The sequence below is a fragment of the Colius striatus genome, chromosome W (genome assembly GCF_028858725.1).
Source record: "Colius striatus isolate bColStr4 chromosome W, bColStr4.1.hap1, whole genome shotgun sequence".
NCBI lineage: Eukaryota > Metazoa > Chordata > Aves > Coliiformes > Coliidae > Colius > Colius striatus.
This window is the reverse complement of record NC_084789.1, coordinates 17638195-17646753: the sequence shown is the minus strand read 5'-3', so window position 1 is coordinate 17646753 and position 8559 is coordinate 17638195.

Genomic DNA, 8559 nt, shown 5'->3' with positions numbered 1-8559 from the left:
AAATGGAGCCCACAGTTTGGACTTAGAGGGCAAGGAAGCCACGCAATTGGGGTCCTTGTCCCAAAACGGGGGCATTGATAAGGCTATGGGAAGACCGTCACAAACCCTCAGCCTCTGGAGATGACTTCTTTTGGGTGTGAAGGAAAGATATCCCTTCAAGGAAGATATTACAAGACCCCCAAGCAAGGGGACCACCATGGAGAAAGGTAGTCAATATTTGAGGGAGTTAGCTGTGCTGGAGATTATTTTTAATGACTATGTGCCCACAGACCCAGATGAAGTTCAATGCACACGAGTTATGTTGCGAAAGTTCCTACGAAGTACACCACCAAACTATGCCACTTTGTTGGCAGCTGTCTCCTGGAAAGAAGATGAGAGGCAAACGGTGGAACAACTAGCTGCTCAACTTCGGCAATATGAAGAAAATGTGTCTTGCTCCCTACAGGCTGTTGTTTCAGCTGTAGAAAAAATGTCATGGAAGATTGATCAATTTGTGTCTCCCTCTCCACCTGCCAGTACTCCACCTGTTAAGAATAAGCATCCCTGTGCTCAAGAGCAGGAATGTAAGGGGTATACACTCTAGGATGTTTCACGGTCCCATCCATAAGAACAAGGAGAGAATATGAGCAAGTGGAATAGGCCACCTACCCCATCTACTCCAAGATCACCCACTCCAAAAGCACAGGCACAGGAGTTGCGTAAAGGAAGGCTAAAAAGAAGCAACTCTCCTTGGAGGAATGCCCCTCCAGTTTCCAGTGAGCAACCCCCTAGGCATAGATTATCTTAAGAGAGGGTATTTTAAGGACCCAAGAGGATACAGGTGGGCCTTTGGTGTGGCTGCAGTGGAGGCAGAAGAGATTGAACAATTATCCAGCATGCCCGGCCTTTCAGAGGACCCTTCTGTTGTGGGCTTGCTGAAGGTTGAGGAGCAACAGGTACCAATTGCAATCACAACAGTGCACCGTTGGCAATACAGCACCAACAGAGACTCTGTGATTCCCATTCATAAGTTGATTCGCCACTTGGAGAGTCAAGGGGTGATCAGCAAAACTCACTCACCCTTTAACAGCCCTATATGGCCAGTACAAAAGTCTACTGCACAGTGGAGACTGACAGTAGATGATCGTGGCCTGAATGAAGTCACGCAAACGCTGAGCGCTGCTTTGCCAGACATGTTGGAACTCCAATACAAATTGGAGTCCAAGGCAGCCAAATGATATGTCACCATTGATATTGCCAATGCATTCTTCTCAATCCCTTTAGCAAAAGAGTGCAGGCCTCAGTTTGCTTTCACTTGGAGAGGGGTGCAGTATACTTGGAATCAACTGCCACAGGGGTGGAACCACAGACCCAACATTTGCATAGGACTGATCCAGGCCAAACTGGAGGAGGATGAGGCCCCAGAACATCTGCAATACATTGATGATATTGTGGTGTGGGGTGACTCAGCAGTGGAAGTCCTTGATAAAGGAGAGAAAATAATTCAAATTCTTCTAAAGGCTGGCTTTGCCATTAAACACAGGAAAGTCAAAGGACCTGCACAGAAGATGCAGTTTTTAGGAGTAAAATTGCAGGATGGATGTCGTCATATTCCAATAGAGGTGATAAAGAAGATTGCAGCCATGTCTCCACCAACTAACAAAAAAGAAAAAACACAAACTTTCTTAGGTGTTGTGGGTTTTTGGAGAACGCATATTCCAAATTCCAGTATGATTGTTAGCCCCCTCTACCATGTGACATGGAAGAAGAATGATTTTGAATGGGATCCTTAGCAGCAACAAGTTTTGAACAAATTAAATGGGAGATTGTTCATGCGATTGCGCTTGGGCCAGTCCGGACAGGACCAGATGTTAAAAATGTGCTCTACATTGCAGCTGGGGAAAATGACCCTACATGGAGTCTTTGGCAGAGAGCACCTGGGGAGGGTTGAGGCCGACGTCGACCCCTCAGGTTCTGGAGTCAGGGATACAGAGGATCCGAGGCCGGATACACTCCAACCGAGAAGGAGCTAGATTCTGGAGGTGATCACAAACTGGCCAGAGTGCGAAGATGGTGAAATATCACCAGAGAAGGTGACACGTGTTGACGAGGCCCCATCGTATGATGAACTGCCAGAAGATGAGAAGCAATATGTCCTGTTTAGAGATGGGTCCTGCTGCCTTGTGGGAAGGCATCAGAAATGGAAGGCAGCTGTACGGAGTCCCCTACGCAAAATTTCAGAAGCTGCAGAAGGAGTGGGTGAATCCAGTCATTTTGCAGAGGTAAAAGCCATCCACTTGGCTTTAGACAATGCTGAACGGGAAAAAGGCCAAGGATCAACCTCTCCACTGATTCGTGGATGGTGGCAAACGCTCTGTGGGGATGACTACAGCAATGGAGACAGAACAACTGGCAACGATGGGGCAAACTCGTCTGTGCTGCTCCACTATGGCAGGACATTGCTGCTTGAATGGAGAAACTAGTTTTGAAGGTGCACCATGTAGATGCTCACGTACCCAAAAAGCGGGCAGCGGATGAACCTTTGCATAGTCAGAGAGCTGACGAGGCTGCTACGATTTCTTAGATAGATCAAGGGGTGGACTTAACCTTTGGGATACACACTTGGAAAAGGCGACCTGGCTAAAATTCTACTGGTAGCCTGTATTTTTAATGGGACCTTAGAAGGCAACCTGTGCAAGATTGGAGATATCTCCCACAGGAAAGCAGCTGCAAAGGTGGCACAGTGCTAGTTGATAGGCTGCACGAGGACCTATGTACCACAGTAGGTGGGCTCTGCTTACCTGCTTTCTTGTAGCTCCCAGACGCACTGGCGTAACATCTACCGGTAGCCTGTAATTAAAATGGGAGTTGAGCTGGCCATGTGCGTGGTAGCTCTCACAGGAAAGCAGCTGCAAAGGTGGCACAGTGCTGGTTGATAGGCTACATGGGGATCTACTTACCATAGCATGTGGGATCTGCGTACTTGCTTTCTTGCACCTCCCAGAAGCAGTTCTGTAACTTCTAATGGAAGCCTGTATTTTTAACGGGAGCTGAGAAGGACAAGTGCACGGGATTTGAGATAACTCCTTAAAGAAAGCAGCTGCAAAGGTTGCACAGTGTTGACTTATAGGCTAAATGTGGACAAAAGTACCACTATAGTTGGAGTCTGCGTACCATCTTTATTGTAGCTCCCAGATGCAGTGACGTAACTTCTATCGGCAGCCTGTATTTCTTCAAGGAGAACTGAGCAGGTGTGGTAGTTTGAGCCTAACTGGACAAAGTAAAGGGACCTGCAAAAGAAATACAGTTTTTAGGCATAAAATGGCAAGATGGGCGTCGACATGTGCCTCTGGATGTTCTGAACAAAATAGCAACTATGTCTCAACCAACTAATAAGAAAGAAACACAAGCTTTCCTGGGCCTTGTGGGATTCTGGAGGATGCATATCCCAGGTTATAGTCAGCTTGTGAGCCCTCTCTTTAGAGTCACCAGAAAGAAGAACTGTTTTGAGTGGGGCCTTGAGCAACAACAAGCTTTTCAACAAATTAAACAGGAAATAGCTCGTGCAGTCACCCTTGGGCCCATCTGTACAGGACCAGATTTGCAGAATATCCTCTACACTGCCGCTGGAGGGTCTCACCTGGAGCCTCTGACAGAAAACATCTGGAGAAACCCGAGGTCGACCATTAGGGTTTTGGAGCTGAGGATATCAAGGATCAGAAGCCAACTACACCCCAATTGAAAAAGAAATACTAGCAGCATATGAGGGACTTCGAGCTGCTTCAGAAGTCATTGGCACAGAAGCTCATCTCCTCTTGGCACTACATCTGCCTGTGTTACACTGGATCTTCAAAGGCAAAACCCCTTCTACATGTCATGCAACCAGCGCTGCATGGAGTAAGTGGATGGCGTTGATTACACAATGATCTCGGCTGGGAAATCTAACTGCCCAGGAATCCTGGAAGAGATCATGGACTGGCCAGAAGGCAGGTATTTTGGAGCACTGCCTGAGGAAGTAGCTCGTGCCCCACGTTGAGTTCCAAAAGGGCTGTGGTAGTTTGAGCCTGGCTGGATGCCAGGGGCCCACCACACCGCTCTATCCCCCACTTCCTCAGCAAGCCAGGGAAGGGGAGAAAATACAATGGGAGTCTCGTGAGTTGAGATTAAAGCAGTTTAATAAAGAAGCAGCAAAGCCGCGTGCGCGGGAAGCAAAGCAAAAGCAGATAAAGCTGTTACTATCTACTTCCCTTCAGCAGCGATGTCCAGCCACCTCCCGAGAAGCAGGGCTTCAGTACATGTAGCGGTTGCTTTTGGAAGGCCAGAAATGAATCTCGCCTCCCCTTCCTGCTCCTCTCCCCCACTTTATATTACGTAGCTGACGTCATATGGTATGGAATAAAGCAGTGGCAAAGGTGGCAAAGTTCTAACTGATAGACTACACGGCAACATACCTACCACTGTAGGTGTGGTCTGCGTACCTGTTTTCTTCTAGCTCCAAGTGGCAGTGCTGTAACTTCTACCGGCAGCCTGTATTTTTTCACAGGGAGCTGAGACGGTGGGGGATTGGAGATAGCTCCCAAAGGAAAGCAGCTGAAAAGGTGGCTGTACTGGGTCTAGGATGGTAGTGATTTTCCACAGCAGCTTTTGCAGTGCTGTGCTTACTGTTGTGGTAGTTTGAGCCTGGCTGGATGCCAGGTGCCCACCACACCGCTTTACCCCCCACCTAATCAGCAAGCCAGGGAAGGGGAGAAAATAAGATGGGAATCTTGTGGGTTGAGATAAAAGCAGTTTAATAAATAAGCAGCAAAGCCGCGCGCGCGGGAAGCAAAGCAGAAGCAGATAAGCTGTTACTCTCTACTTCCCATCAGCAGCGATGTCCGGCCACCTCCCGAGAAGCAGGGCTTCAGTACGCGTAGCGGTTGCTTTGGGAAGGCCAGAAATGAATCTCACCTCCCCTTCCTGCTCCTTTCCCCCAGTTTATATTCCTGAGCTGACGTCATATGGTATGGAATATCTCCTTGGTCAGCCTGGGTCAGCTGTCCTGGCCATAGTCCCTCCCAAGATCATGCCCACTCACAGCTATTGGTGAAGGTGGGGGAAGGAATGCTGGAGGGACAGCCCCGATGTTGTGCAAGCGGTAGTCATAATATTGATATCAACAGTAAGCACAGCACTGCAGGAGCTGCTGTGGAAAATCACTACCGTCCCAGACCCACTACAGTCTCCACCCCTTATTCCATACCATTTATGTCATGCTCAGACAAACCATCTTAACAATCCATATACATTCTTATATACTCTCATTAACCAGTACCCCCACTCTTCAACAGACAAACATCATTCTTGTATTCCCTCTTGCATCTTGCATCAAACAAACAAACAACATTCTTATATCTTTCATCCTCTGTAGATGTTCACTGGAGCAGGTCATAACTTCTGTCTCATCCATCAAGATGAATATCCAGGCCAGGGGAAACAGTATGTTCAGTGTTGGGCACCAGCACCGGCTTGGTTTGTCCACTTGTTCGGTTTTTCTTGCAAAGTTCATCTACAACAGATAACTCACATAACAGGTTATTTTTCCCCCAAGGTTAAGTCTCCTTGAGGTACACATCGAGTTTCCCCATCCTTTCTCATCACCCACCAAGTACAGCCAGGCCCTTGAGCAAAGACAATCCCACGAATGGGTTTGCCTTTTCCCATGGGAGGTGCAACCCATACTGCCTTCCCCAGCCATTTCCCTGGGTGCACTACGGGGACCTTATCTCCTCCCACAGTATGTAGTGGTTTTGTTTGGGCAGGACCAGGACGGTTAGTTGAACCTCTGCTATTGACCAGCCAAGTGGCTTCTGCTAAATTTTTATCCCACTGCTTCCATGCCCCATTGCCCAGTGCTCTCAACATGGTCTTTAGTAACCCATTATATCTCTCAATCTTTCCAGAGGCTTGTGGGTGATAGGGGATGTGGTATATCCACTCAATGCCATGTTTCTTTGCCCAGGAGTTTATGAGATTATTTCGAAAATGAGTTCCATTATCTGATTCAATTCTTTCTGGAGTGCCGTGTCTCCACAAAACTTGCCTTTCAAGACCCAAGACAGTATTTCGGGCAGTGGCGTGGTTGACAGAGTATGTTTCCAACCAACCAGTAGTTGCTTCCACCATGGTGAGTATATACCGCTTGCCTTGATGTGTTCGTGGTAGTGGTCCAACATAGTCAATTTGCCAGGCCTCACCATACTGAAAACCCAGTCATCGGCCTCTGTTCCAGGGAGACTTGATTCGTGTGGCTCGCTTGATTGCGGCACATGTTTCACATTCATGGGTGACCTGTGTGATGGCTTCCATGATCAAGTCCACCCCTCGATCACGAGCCCATCTATATGTTGCATCTCTTCCCAGATGTCCTGATGTTTCATGGGCCCATCGAGCTATAAATAGCTCACCTTTACGCTCCCAGTCTAGATCTACCTGAGCTAGTTCAATTTTAGCAGCTTTATCTACCTGTTGGTTATTCCATTGTTCTTCATTGGCACGGCTTTTTGGCACATGAGCATCTACATGACGTACTTTCAGAGTCATATTTTCCACCCGAGCAGCAATGTCTTGCCATAATGCAGCAGCCCAGATGGGTTTACCCTTGCGCTGCCAGTTGGTCTTCTTCCATTGCTGTAGCCATCCCCATAGAGCATTAGCCACCATCCAGGAGTCAGTGTAAAGATAGAGTACTGGCCACTTCTCTCGTTCTGCAATCTTTAGAGCTAGTTGGATAGCCTTCACTTCAGCAAACTGACTTGACTCACCTTCTCCTTCAGTGGCCTCAACAACTCGTCGTGTGGGACTCCACACAGCAGCTTTCCACTTACGATGATTTCCTACCACGCGGCAGGATCCATCAGTAAACAAAGCATAATGCCTCTCATCTTCTGACAATTCATTATATGGTGGTGCCTCTTGGGGGCGAGCTACTTCCTCAGGCAATGCTCCAAAATCTCTGCCTTCTGGCCAGTCCATGATTTCTTCCAGGATTCCTGGGCGATTAGATTTCCCCAGCCGAGATCGTTGTGTAATCAACGCCATCCACTTACTCCATGTAGCGCTGGTTGCATGATGTATAGAAGGGGTTTTCCCTTTGAACATCCAGTGTAACACAGGCAGACGTGGTGCCAAGAGGAGATAAGCTTCTGTGCCAATGACTTCTGAAGCAGCTCGAAGTCCCTCATATGCTGCTAGTATTTCTTTTTCAGTTGGGGTGTAGTGGGCTTCCGATCCTCGATATCCTCGGCTCCAAAACCCTAATGGTCGACCTCGGGTTTCTCCAGATGTTTTCTGCCAGAGGCTCCAGGTGAGACCATGCTCTCCAGCGGCAGTGTAGAGGATATTCTGCACATCTGGTCCTGTACAGATGGGCCCAAGGGCGACTGCACGAGCTATTTCCTGTTTAATTTGTTGAAAAGCTTGTTGTTGCTCAAGGCCCCACTCAAAACAGTTCTTCTTTCTGGTGACTCTAAAGAGAGGGCTCACAAGCTGACTATAACCTGGGATATGCATCCTCCAGAATCCCACAAGGCCCAGGAAAGCTTGTGTTTCTTTCTTATTAGTCGGTTGAGACATAGTAGCTATTTTATTCACAACATCCATAGGCACATGCCGACGCCCATCTTGCCATTTTATGCCCAAAAACTGTATCTCTTGTGCAGGTCCCTTTACTTTGTTTCTTTTTATAGCAAAACCAGCTTTCAGGAGAATCTGTATTATTCTTTTCCCTTTCTCAAACACTTCTTCTGCCTTGTTGCCCCATACAATTATGTCATCAATGTACTGTAAATGTTCAGGGGCATCACCCGTTTCCAGCACAGTTTGGATTAGACCATGGCAAATAGTAGGACTATGTTTCCACCCCTGGGGCAATCGATTCAAGGTATATTGGACAGCTCTCCATGTGAAGGCAAATTGTGGCCTGCACTCTGCTGCCAATGGAATTGAGAAGAATGCATTAGCGATGTCAATCGTAGCATACCACTTGGCTGCTTTTGACTCCAGTTCATACTGGAGCTCTAACATGTCTGGTACAGCAGCACTCAGTGGTGGTGTCACTTCGTTCAGGCCACGATAGTCTACTGTTAACCTCCACCCTCCATCAGATTTTTTCACAGGCCATATGGGACTATTAAATGGAGAATGAGTTTTGCTAATTACTCCTTGAGCCTCCAGTTGATGAATCAACTCACGGATGGGAGCCAGGGAATCTCGGTTCGTGCGATATTGCCTCCGGTGCACTGTCCTGGTAGCAATTGGTACCTGTTGCTCTTGAACTTGCAGCAATCCCACAACAAAAGGGTCTTCTGAGAGGCCAGGTAAATTAGAGAGTTGTTTGATTTTCTCTGTATCTACAGTGGCTATACCAAAAGCCCATCGATACCCCTTGGGGTCTTTGAAGTACCCTCTCCTGAGGTAATCTATGCCAAGAATACAAGGGGCCTCTGGACCAGTCACAATGGGGTGTTTTTTCCATTTGTCCCCTGTTAAGCTCACTTCAGCCTCTAATACAGATAATTCTTCACATCCCCCTGTCACTCC